Below are 12,911 nucleotides of genomic sequence, written 5' to 3'. Positions count from 1 at the left end.
TCTTGATATGTAATTGGGAAAAAAATAAGATACTATTTAAAATCTCAAAAAAAAAAAAATCTAATTCACTCAAAAGTCAAGACCATCTTTGAAACAAAGGATAAACAGTAATTTCTATCCAAAGGCATGGAATCTAGTTAGGTTCATCAACTCTGTTTATGTTTCTGGGCAGCCTTTTAAAATTATTATGGGAATTACCCTGTGACAAATAGCGGAGTACAGATAAGCTGATAAAGAGTATCCTGGAGAAAGGTTAATCTGAGGTTTTTCATTTTCATTCTCATAGCACTTTGCTACTTACAAGAGAACGACAATTTTGTCTTCCCAAATCAAAACTGGACCCTGAATATAGTCATAAATCCACAGATAGTGGCAAAAAGTTACTAGACTGAAAAAATAGAATTTAAGGCACAGTGGAAAGGACATTGAGTCTGGAATTATAAAGACCTGAGTTTAAATCCTGCCTCAGATACTCACTAGCTATGTGACCCTAGGAAGTCACTTAACTGCTACCTGCCTCAGTTTTCACATATGTAAAATGGGGATAGTAATAGCATTTACCTCTCAGAGTCATTGTGAAGATCAAATGAAATAATAATTGTAAAATCCTTAGAACAGAGCTTGGCACAAAATAAGGGCTCTATAAATGTTAGTCATTATTATTATATCTTGAACAGAAAAGAGTAGTGCCCTGAGGGGATACAACACTGGAGGTATGGATTTAGATAAAGAAGGAAACAAGTTTTGGAGAATGGGATTCTGATGTAAAGAGCAGAATTGGACTGGATATGGAAGAAAGGAATAATGAAAAAGTTTTCATTCTGGAAAAAAGGGGTTGAGTTGGACCTTGCGGCATGAGATTACTAAGTGCCTAGAGCAACTCTACATTTATCAAGCATGTCCTGATACAGAGCACAGTGATGGGTGCTTGGGATACAAAACTGAAAAAAATTATAATTCTTACCTTTAAGAAGCTTATAGTATAGTAAGGGACATAAACCATGTACCAAAATAACTCCGTTATAAATTAGATAAACATAAAGGAAAGATACTTTTAATGTATGGTCTTATGGAGAAAAAAAATAAGTGAGTGGAGACATTTGCAACTGGTGTAATATGGAGGAAGTAGAACCTAAAGTGAGATTTCAAGGAAGGACAACAAATATCACAGGGAAAGATAGACCTGGTAGCTGTGGGACTATGGAATGAACAGAGGAAAAGAGAAGGGGCCTATAAACAGTTCATTTGACTGAAAATAGTCTTTGAAATGGAAATAAAGCCAGAAGGTGGCAAAGGACTTTGGATGTTTTGAATACTAAAGTATGGATTATTTTCCATTTCCCCACCTTGGTTAAGCACCTCATGTTGGAGAGTAATAAGGAAAGCAGAATGTTATGGAAGCCAAAGTTTAAAAGAGAGTATCAAGAATGACAGAGTAAGCGACAGTGTCAAATATGGCGGATATGGACAGGATAATAAGAAATGAAAGAGATGTCTTAAGAGTTACAAAATGACAATGATAATGCAAAGGAAAATCATACTGAAAGATTTTAGAATTGTGATGAACGTAGTGACTTCTCATAACTTCAGAGAGCTAATGGTGAAGCTGGTTGACTCTTGCTTCTTGGCCAAGAGGTGGTAGACGATAGGTGAAGAATGGTAAATGGCCAGCCTGTCAATAAACATTTATTACTAAGCATCTACTCTGTGCCTAGCACTGTGCTAAGTACCTTTTCTAGATTAGGCAAACTTTGAATAATGCTTGACATTTTCCATTTTCCCCCTCTGTAGTCTGACTCTATTTCTCAAGTGCTGAGTGACAACTTTACAAATCTCTTCCTTTTCCCCTGTTATCAGCAGCACTCTTGGCCATGTGAAAGCTAAACAGTAAGAGAATCAATCTAGTGTGGCCTTCTATCACCTACTTTCTACTTCTTAACTTTATTCTTTACAGCCAGTGTCAGAAAAGGAGAAATAAGCTTTTGGTCATGAAAGCTGAAAGAACATAACTTTAATTGGTTTTAGTTAAGTCAAAGACTTGCCAAAGACTCTTTATCTCTCCCTTGGTGACTTCTTGTCCTTTGGCTGAGGCCCTGCTTCCTTTCATTTCCATATCACCTCAGGCAAATTGAAAAGATTTCAACTCTCATCTCTGCTTGAACACTAACTCTGCAGAGTAATGGGTGCATGTTAGGTGGACCATGCCCATTTCTTCCTCTGTACAGAGCTCCATGTGTTCTGGTCCTTCTGGAAGCAGTGGTGGAGAAAGAAAGGAGACCTGGGGCTCCCACTGTGATCCACTAAATCCGTGCTTTGTATTTTCTGTTTTGACGACTAGAAATTTTATGTTATGTGAGAGAAAATGGATAATTGCTTTTAAAAAAGGCCTTGTATGTGAGAAGCACTTCAATGAAACTCTTACTGAACATAAAAGTAATTTATTCCTGGGCTCTAATTCTCTGAATGGATTTTTAAAGATTTCTTTCTGTTGCTTTATTAGTTTTTTTAATGCAGTCCCATCCTTGATACACTGTCCATATTTCAGAAGATCACTACTTTTGTTTCATAATTTTTGCTAGGTGATATTTTTCTTTAATGCAAAAACATACTTGATATAAACAATGTCATAAAATATGCATTTTTTGTAATATAAAAAGGTTGATAGCATAAATATGCATGCATCCTTCTTCTAGATAACCTAATCAATAGACCAAGTTCTTTTAGATTCAGGTACGATAATTTTCAGTTTGTTTAAATCAAAATCTTTCCAATTTTGCAAATGACAGCTTTTAGTTACATCCTCCTTTTTGCTGAAAAAAATCTGATTACTAGAGATATATTTCTTAAACTGCATAATAAATTAGCTCTGGGCTTATTGCAAAACTTGAAGCAGCTATAAAATGGATCTTACTTAATCAGATTCTTCCCAAAGAAATTTATAAACAAAGGACCATTGCAGGGACATTATATCAATTTTTTGATCTTTTCAGAACTATAAAAGCAAATGAGAACTTTTATACAACAAATGAGATAAATACATATTTTAAAAATACCTTTTAAAGGGAGTGCTAAAGATTGTACTGAAACTAGCTTACAAATTTAAGAGAAAATGGAAGACAGCTTGTTACTTAACAACCATTTTTAGTTTGCTCTTGACATAGCTTTGGAAGTAGTTGTTTTAATGTCAGTGTGCTATCATGGAAAGAATACTAGACTTGGAATAAGGGAAGAGAAGGGTTCGAATTCAGTTGCCTCTGATGCATTGGTCATAGTTTGAAAATAGTTAGGTCAATTAAAAGCCTCAAATTTTGGCTTATCTATATGTAAAATGAGAATGATGATACCTTACTGTGTACCTCAATAAGATATTGTGAGGATCAAATGTGTGTAAAGTGCTTTGAAACCTTAAATGAGATCATGTATCTGAAACCTCAAAGCACCATAAAATGTCATATAATCTTCAACTGCTTCTTCTACCACTATGACTTATTATTATTGTCATTCTTAGAAATGGAAGGAATACTGTAACTCTCACCCTAAATGTAGTGCTCCTCTTTGCAATTAATATGACAAATTATATTGCGATTGGATCCAAATACTTACAATAATTTAACATAGTCTTTTTCCATTTGAACAACCAAAACAGTTTCAGTTAAGATGGCAGTATGAAAATTCCTAAGGGAGAGTACATCTCTAACAAATATTCCAGTCAAGAGTTGAAAGGGCACCAGATGGAACAATGATCTAAAAAATTAGGGTGAAGCACTAGTAAATTCCTTCAACCAGTCCAACACAACACAAGGAGAAGACTAGACTCCTGCTGGCTTTTAGAGAGAGCATTATTATGGGTGGTTTAAGCCAGTGCAAGCTCTGTTAAATATAGCATTATGTCTGCTGGAATTCTGAATGAGTACACAGGGAACCTGAAGCCAACTCAATTTCCAGTAAAAAGAGTTTTAAGCCTATGGAAAAGGGGAGCAGGGGCAGGGGAGGTGAGTTGCTAACTTGATCTTTGGTAATGGGGCCTGAAATCTAGAGGTGCACTGAACTGGTTGCATCAGACAGGCTCTGAGCAATTAAGACCAGAAGTCAGTGACATTTCTACCCTGGCAAATCAGAGAAACTCTAGGGGATAAAGCAAGATATCTCAAACTTAACTCTTCATCTTCTTCACTGAATCAACTGCCCTCAAATAAATGTTTCCATTTCCAGAGTCCTGTTATTTTTAACACCCTTCTCCCAGTCACCAAGAGTTGGGAGATTCTCTCATTATTAACATATTCCTTCCCCCCTTATTCTTATTCTTCACAGATGCTAAATCCTGAGGGGTTTCTATCTGCTATCACTCTAATCAGTGCTTTCCTTTCCATCTCACTGACACTACCATGTCTCAGTGAGATTTTATTATTTTTATATTATATTTTATTTATGTATATTTATTTATGTATTTACATTTTATATTATATTTATATTACTCTCTCTATATTGTCATATATACTATACATTATATTACTTTTTATTTAGACTGCGATCATATGACTGTAGTCTAGAAGAGACCTTGGAGGCCATCTAATGAAATACTCTTATTTTACATTTGGGGAATTTTACATTTGAGGCCCATTGAGATTTTTGATTTGTCCAAGGTCACAGAGGTAGTAAATATCAGAGACTGGAACTGAATCCAGGTCTTCTGATTCCAGAACATGCTATTCTTTTCAGTATTCCATTAGACACCAAATTTCATTCCTTTCCTTAATTTCTATTTTGCATTCATCCTGAACAAAGTTGCCAGACTAATCTTTCTAAAGCATAGCTAAGATGGTTTTTGAGCAGTTAGTTCTGATTGGCCTTTATTTTGTAAGCAAAAAGTAATTAGTCTTACGTTCAAGGCCATGTGGTTCCAAACTACCTTTTTAACATCTTTCATTATTCCTCTGTATACATCTGCTATACTGTAAGAAAACTGGACAACTTATTTTCCCTTTAATTCACTCTGTTTTCTGCCTCAGTCATTGCTTTTACTCAGACATTCAATCTAGGATGAATTCACTGCTCCACCCCTCCCCACATATTCACCTTTTGAAGTTATACTCATCCTTTAAAATCCAGATCATATGGCTCAAATTTTCCTCCATCAAGCCTTCTTATGGACTCATTTTAAATACTAATTTTATTAATGTGAAGATTTCTTCTGATAACATGAGTCCAAAGTTCTATAATTATGATATCTCTTTAAGTATTATATACCTTTATAATTATTTTTCATTTATCTTTTCTCCCCACTAGATTTTTGTTTGTTTGTTTTGAGATTGAGTCTCTATCTTCTCCAGGCTGGAAGTGCATCAGGCATTTGTGGGTAAGATCCCCTTACACACAGCATGTTTACCAGCTCTATTTTTTCTTACCTGGATCAGCTCTCCCATTCTTCGGCATCCTGGTGGCTGTCCACTTCCAGAGAATCACCATATTGTTGCTGGACTTAGTATAGATGCCTAATTGGCATTAGACCAACTACAGCTCAGAACTCCTGAGCTCATGCCATCCAAAAGCCTAACCATCTACCATACCTGCAAGTACCACCATTCCTCGTAGTAAATCCTTTGAAGATAAACATCATACTTTATATCTCTTATAGCACAGTGCCCTGCATATAGCAGGCTTTCACTAAATACTGAGTAAATTAGTGAATAGATCTATAAATAGAAATATAAGGCACAATGAATTAATTTAATATTTCCTACTTTCTTTTTTTCAGACATTGGTCAAGGTTCAGCTTTTAATCACAACTCACATGTAGACAACTGATCTCTGAACCTTTAATGGGACAGGATAAATGAGGGGGCTATTTTATCCAAGATGTAGAGGCATACTTTCTTTTCACTGTAGTGTTGATAGATAGAGTCTTCAAATTTGGCATGACAGTGAAGTAGAACTAAGGGAAGATTATTTGAATACCATGTAATTATGTCCCAATCTGTATAGAGTACTTGAAATAGGATGATTATGACTATTACTCTTTGATTGTAATAAAAAGAATGTGGTAAAATGTTGAAAGGTTGTAAAGAACTCTAATAGAAAATTGATTTTCTCATTTCAATTACAGAACTCCTAGTGTTTTGAAACATGCAGAACATTTAAAAACATTACCTTGCTTCTATTTGTTAGGCCCCCCACTAAAACAGGAAGCGTCCCAGTGAATGAGTTCTGAGGGAGAAGTTGGGTCCCTCTTTCTGAGAGTGTTTCTACCTTATTTTCCCTTCCAACCATTTCACAAGAGACAGGTTTTCCAAGAGATTTAAGGGGACTTTGTTTGTTGTACAAATGCTATATAGTCATGATTGGGAAATAGGTTAAACCTGCTGTGTCAATTAGCTTAATTGATGAGAAGCTCAATTGGTCCTGGAGTGTGTTAATTTCCTGAGGTGAACCTATTGAAAGAACTACTTAGAGAAACTTTCGCAGTTGGAAAAGCTTTCAAACACACTTGACTTGAATCAAGATGAAGCTACCATATTTTTATACATTGAATGCACTCAGACTATCATCTTAGTGTTTGCTATGTGAAGTTCTTTATATTTATGCCTCCCAAATCCCAAATTTCATTTCGTTTGACTTGTCTTGTCAAGATCTTTTTATATGCCTATGCGGTAACCTAAGTAAGTAAGTTTTTCTCCAAACCTTGTGGCATCTTGCAAGTGCCATAAGAATGCTATCCGTGTCTTTATTTGCTGATGTTTTCAATTTAAACACTGAATATAAGAACCCCACTGGACTCCCATGCAGACCTCTCTCCAGAATGATATCAATGCATTAATCACCATTCACTAGATCTGGTCATTCAACTAGTTCTAAATTCAACCAATTTCATCATCATTGAGTCTCCATTTCTTCTTCTTGTCCACAGAGACGTCTTCAGAGACTGTAACATATTTTGCTGAAGGACAGGTAAGTAGAGACTATGGTACTCCCTTAATTCTTGATAATTTTTGAAAGCTCTTCAGCAAGAGTTCAGCAATCAGTGTTCTTGCAGATCTTGGTGATATAATTCATTCAGGCTGGGTTGAAGTGCTCAGGACTTCAATTCCCATAGTACTGTAGCCCTTAACTAATGGGTAATTCCATGTGGTAGATTTTGAAGAGATTCTTGGAAGGAAAGTGAGCTGCAAGCAGACAAGATAATGGTGATAGCTGGTACAAGAGCTCAGGGAACAGCAGCACAACCTACTTGTTATCTGTGTAGCCTCATGGCGGTCACTAAGGGGATGTATTGAATTTGTACTTTGCATGAAACCTCAATATATGAGGCCATGATCTATTGCTTTACATATTACTTAGCCATTTAGTCCAATGAGCAAAGCTCTGCTATGTGATATGAATTTACGTGTGACCTCATTGTTTTGTCTGTTGAAGGCTGTTTGGCTATGTGATTTTGTGTATCATGTTTTGTATTTGCCCTATGTGTTTGGTCTACAAAATGCAACTCTAAGATATTAGGTACTATGTGCCTACATATAGTTCATGAACTGGAGATAATTGACTATGACTTTGACATGTACAAATTAATCTATGATTTGTGATATGTGTCTATACTTGTACGTGTGGATCTGTGGGCATGAAGGGAATAGTCTTCAGGGACTTCTGTTTTTTTAATTGGGCAAAAGGAGTCCACCTGAGGGAAAGAACTACATTTCCTATGAGAGTTCAGCTTCAACACTTCAAGGACAGTTTTGACTGAAGTTCTTAGGACTTCAACCCATGAGACTGTGAGCTTATGTTTTTGGATAATTGCATCAGAAGAGCAATTATAACTTCTGTGAAGTGAAAGCTTTGTGGAGAGACATTTATGATGATGTTCTAACCCAGAGTAGGAAGGATTGCTCTGGTACAAAATTCCTGCCAACTGCTTTGAACTATTAGGTAAACTAAGAGAAACATCAATATAGAGAGGACCCCCTACTAGGAACAAGATGATTGAAAGCAGAATTTGTTAGATCCTACATGAGTGGACCATGTTAGCACAAGAGAGCTTCATTATGTCCATTTCACACCAAAATGTGACTTTCAGAGAGGGTTGTTTTCCCTATTATGTCCTGAGTGAATGTGTTGAGAATATTTTCTCATTTCTTTATTAATTATTTTATCATACCAATCACATGATTTAATTTTAAATTTCGGCTGTGTTAGCCAAGACCAAACTAAATTTAAATTATCTTAGAAGTTCCTAGATGAGCTAAGATGGGGTCTTGGACTGAACTAGATAGAATTGTACTAACATTTAAATAAAGACCCTACATTGAACCAAGTAATCCTTGTGAATGCGAAATTGGGTGGCAACCAAATCATTCAGAAAGTTAAATATTCCTGTCCAGCATAATTTTTTTTTATTCGGTTGGTAGCCTCCTCTGTCTTCTTTTCTACTTCCCAAGGCTCCAACTTCATTTTATGGTGGTAATATAAATACCTCCTATGTTCCCAACTCCTTCATTTTCTTCTCTAATCCTTAGAAATTCTTAATTCCTTCTACTGTTATTACCAAGTCACAAATATATCACTTCACATGGCTAACTTCAAGGAATGAAGAAATGAATTAAAAAGCATTTATTACATTCCAAGCACTGTGCTAAGGGAATACAGATAGAAAAAACTCATACTCTGATGGCGGAGGGGCATATAAAGAAAGTTCAGTTGTGAAACAGATTGAAAGACTCACAAATTCTAGACATTTAACTTCAGCAGTCAACAGTCCAGGAGTCCCATATCACATAAGTAGGTCAGATGATAGTGCTAGGAAATTCAAGTCAGAGATGTAAGACAAATGATAAGGTCTGGAATATCTTACAAAGTAGCAAGACTTGTGATCCTCCATCCCATTAGAAGGAAAGAGTTGTTGCCTCTCATCTCATTAAATCTAGGAAGGTAAGGGTGAAAGATTGCACACAATGGGGCAGATCTTCCCAATGTTCAGATGTCCTGGATGATCTCACTAAGATGTACTTTTTCTTCCTATTGTGTGAATTAATGACCTTGAGCTTAGTGGTAAATCTGTGGCTTCTTTTTATGTTATTCCAAGCAAATTCTGATTAATCTATTCCTAGTTGAAACAGCACAGACTCCTGAGGAAGAGGCAAGTGACAAAATGTGCCACTACCACTACCACCTTGACTGCTACCTCCTATCATATGGTGATGGAGAAAGTCAACAATAAGAACCTAGAAAGCCTGTGAATACCTCCCAGATCACTTCACTACCCTACTTCCAGTCATCATTGAGGAGTATCATCCCTGTGTTGAATGGACCCACCACCCTCAACACCTCCACAAACAATTGCTAACCAGTTACCATCAAGAGGAAGGCAAATCCAAGAGCCCTGGCAATAGGGTACCACCTAGATCATTTAACCTGCTTCCAGCCTGACTTTCACCCCTATTGCTACCATCAAGGGAACAATCTTTTAGGAGAGGGAATCGGCCATCACCACCAAATGCCAATTTACAGGGTGAGTAAGCCAACCTATTTGAAGCAACCAGGCACTTTGGGGGAAAGACAGAAGATGCTATATCCTGGGGAAGTCAAATCATCCCCTCATATTCCTTTAGACAACATGGAACCTTGAGCATAAACATAGTGGGAATAATCCCAGACTATCAGACCCACTTCCAGCCTGGCTTCTGCAGCCATCATTAAAGAAGTCAACCCTTGTGGAGATGCAATCTGGCAGCTGTTTCTGAAGGTACTGCATCCAATGCCCCTTTGGGAGCTACAACTACTGAAGACTGAAAAAGAAAGTTCTCATCACCAGAGTTCTTCATTCTGTCAAATGGCTCAATATCAGAAACAGACATGACTTTATCTGAGTAAATAACATTAAAGAATATGAATTATAATCTGAATGGGCCTTTCCATTTGATTTGATGAAACCTCTTAAATGTCTTGTTCCTCTACTAGAATGTCAGCTCCTTGAGAGCAAGAACTCTATTGCTCCTCCCTTCCTCCCTCCCTCCCTTCCTTCCTTCCTTCCTTCCTTCCTTCCTTCCTTCCTTCCTTCCTTCCTTCCTTCCTTCCTTCCTTCCTTCCTTCCTTCTTTCCTTCCTTCCTTCCTCCCTACCTATTATATAGCTCCAATATTTCATAGAATCTTTTCCTTTTGCTCCTCTTTGTCATAGTTTTTCACCCTCCCACCTCTCTCTCCATACTGGTTAGGATTCCCTTCAACCTCTTAAGATTATTTTTCTTATTTGTTTTCTTCATGAAATATTTCTTCTATATGTTCATGAAATATATTCTCCTGCCTAAAACTATAGACAGTACAAGTATTCTTTTTTCCCTTTTCACCTCTTTAGCAGGAAGATTAATTTACCTCTAGTACCCACATGGTTGTTGATTCTATCTGTAAGAAACTGATGCATATGCCAATTCCTACAGGCCTCTAGAATAGACCTTCTGCCCCACCATACCTACTAAAAACCCAGTGTTCTATTCTTTGAGATTCAGCCTGATTCTAATGGCTGACTGTTGTGGCAAATTGCCTGTTTCTCTCACCTGGCCATCAAGCTACTATTTGTCACTCCTTCAGTTTCTTGAGCAACCACTGTGTCTCCCACTTAGATGGTTCCACCTTGCCCAGGCACAGGTGATTAGTAGTTAGCAGTGTCTGGTCAGTGCCCCTCATGAAGACAATAACTGCTGTTAGCAGAAATGAGATAACTGGAGTTAAAATGGCAGAGTTATTATTTATGCCTAGTTCATCTAACACACCTCCACAACAACATAGAAAACATGCTATGCTAAATACTGATTGCGAAATGAGATGGCCTTGCTAAAGATGGGCATACTCCAACTTTTCAGCATCTTCCTCACTTTAACCTTCTCTCACCTCCTACCAGATTAAATAGCACTGTGTGACAGTGAATTACAAAATGCATCTTTGGCTTTTCTTGGACTACAGGTCAATGTATAATCAAGAGAGTGGCCTCCCTTGAATGTGGTGTAATACAGTACAATGAGTCTTGACCTCAAGGTCAAAAGTCCTTGGCTCAAATTGTGGTTCTGATATTTGCTGTATTATCTTGGAAAAGTTATTTAACTTCTCTGAGCTTCAATTTTCTCATCTATAAAATGGCAAAGAATGGACAAGTTGACCTCTAACATACATTTCAGCACCTATTTTCTTATTCTGTTGACAGGAAAAGCAGGAAAAGGTAGTGTAAAATGTGGAAAAGTTTTAGAACCTGAAGGCCTAGGTTTGAATTTTGGCTCTATGTGCCCTTGGGAAATCATGTAATGTCTCTGATCCTTAGGCCTGTCATCTACCAAATGATTATAATGCTTTTAGCAAGACATACTTCATAGAGTTATTGGAAATCAAATGAGAGGTTTCATGTAAAAGCAAGCCCTTTGTAACTATAAAGTGCCAAATAAATGTGTGCTATTAGAATTTTAGAGCATCTAAGAGGACATAGGGAGAGAGGGTAAGGCATAATTAGGCCCCAGGCACTTAAATCCTTTGCATATGTTTTTTCATAGAGTCCTTCAGGGAATTATTTCACTCAGCAGCCCCAGCAGCAGTCACTTTGTTGGGACTTAATATGAGGTACAAGACATTTCAAAGACTGATATGTAAGTCCTCTGTAATATTGGGTAGAAAATACTAACATAAGAATGACTGTGGAAGCATAGAATCTATTGGATGCATGCCCACTGTATACACATTTAAAAAAAAAAAACAAACTTGTTCTTCAGAGAGAAATTTTGAAGTAATTTGTAGATTTCTCCCCCAAAATGTAATCAAGGGAAACAATTTGGTAAAATATCTGAGGAAGTCAAAGGCAATAGAGAAACAATGAAAATACATATTTTAAATTATATGAGAAGCAGAATGGCATAATAGAGCAATGGACTTGAAGAAGAAAGAATTCAGTTTAAATCCAACCTTTTACAAGTACTAGGTATGTGACCACAGGTAAAATACTTCAACCCTCTGAACCTCAGGTTCCTCATCTGTAAAATGGGGGTAATAATACTTGGAGCACACATCTTTCAAGGTTATTGTGAGTCTCAGATAAGACAAATGTATATAAAATGTTTTGTAGACTTTAAAGTGTTATACAGTGTCCCCAAAGTCTTAGTGTATTTTCCTAAAACATGTTTTCCCTACGTGACAGTAGAGAGTGAACTGCTCAAATTACAATGCTGTTAGTCTCATCTCAGGTTGTAGTCTTTGGTTAAGATTATCAGTGACCTGAGACTATAGATAAGGAGATGGAGCGTTTTACTACTGAATAGAACTGCTAAAGAGTCTGATCCACCTGTGATAGAGCAACAATGTCTATAGTGATAACAGTTAAAGAAATAGTTCTGAGAATAAGTTAGGAGGTAAAGTGGGAGCTGAGGTATGCCAGTATATATTTAACAACTGGCTATCTGAAAAACATGATACATTTTAAAATATAATCTGTTATTATCATTTTATCTATCACTTTCTTAAGTCTAGACAAGCCACACAACAAATCAAGACCTGATTGGTAGCATTTGCTGATTTCTGAGGTATAAATATTCACACTGAAAATTTAAAATTCAACTCTGATGTAGGGAAGAGCTTCCTCCACAATACCTTGGGTAGAAGAGTGATACTGTCGCTCCAGAGTAGAGTTTTACATCTACAAGACCAATGCAGAATTATAGGTCCTAAACAGTACTAGTTCAGGCAGTTGAAATAATTTCGAACTAGTGATTACCTAGTAGTGCCCCAACCTTTCAAGAGCCTTCCAATGTCTTTGCTGCCCCACCCTCTCTGATTCTCAGAGAGTGTCCTCCATTCAGCCGTTACACATTTGAAATCTGTCCATAACAAGAAACTAAACTAGTTTGGGCAACAATGGCTTCTTTTGGGAAATGAAATTCAGGTAAGTAGT

General features: G+C 36.8%; 1 long non-coding RNA gene across 2 annotated transcripts in view; it reads left to right on the top strand.

The window, feature by feature from the left end:
* Window positions 1-9,890, top strand: part of LOC140526556 (uncharacterized) — a 124,408-nt gene extending 114,518 nt beyond the window's left edge. For both annotated transcript variants that reach the window (XR_011974427.1, XR_011974426.1), the window contains 2 exons: window positions 6,905-6,945; window positions 9,096-9,890. This is a non-coding gene — a long non-coding RNA (uncharacterized lncRNA). The remainder of the gene's footprint in view (window positions 1-6,904; window positions 6,946-9,095) is intronic.
* The last annotated feature ends 3,021 nt before the right edge of the window (window positions 9,891-12,911 follow it).

This window comes from Notamacropus eugenii, chromosome 2, assembly GCF_028372415.1.
Source record: "Notamacropus eugenii isolate mMacEug1 chromosome 2, mMacEug1.pri_v2, whole genome shotgun sequence".
Classification (NCBI taxonomy): Eukaryota; Metazoa; Chordata; class Mammalia; order Diprotodontia; family Macropodidae; genus Notamacropus; species Notamacropus eugenii.
The sequence above is the reverse complement of the archived record's forward strand: the minus strand, read 5'-3'. Positions and strand labels throughout refer to the sequence as shown.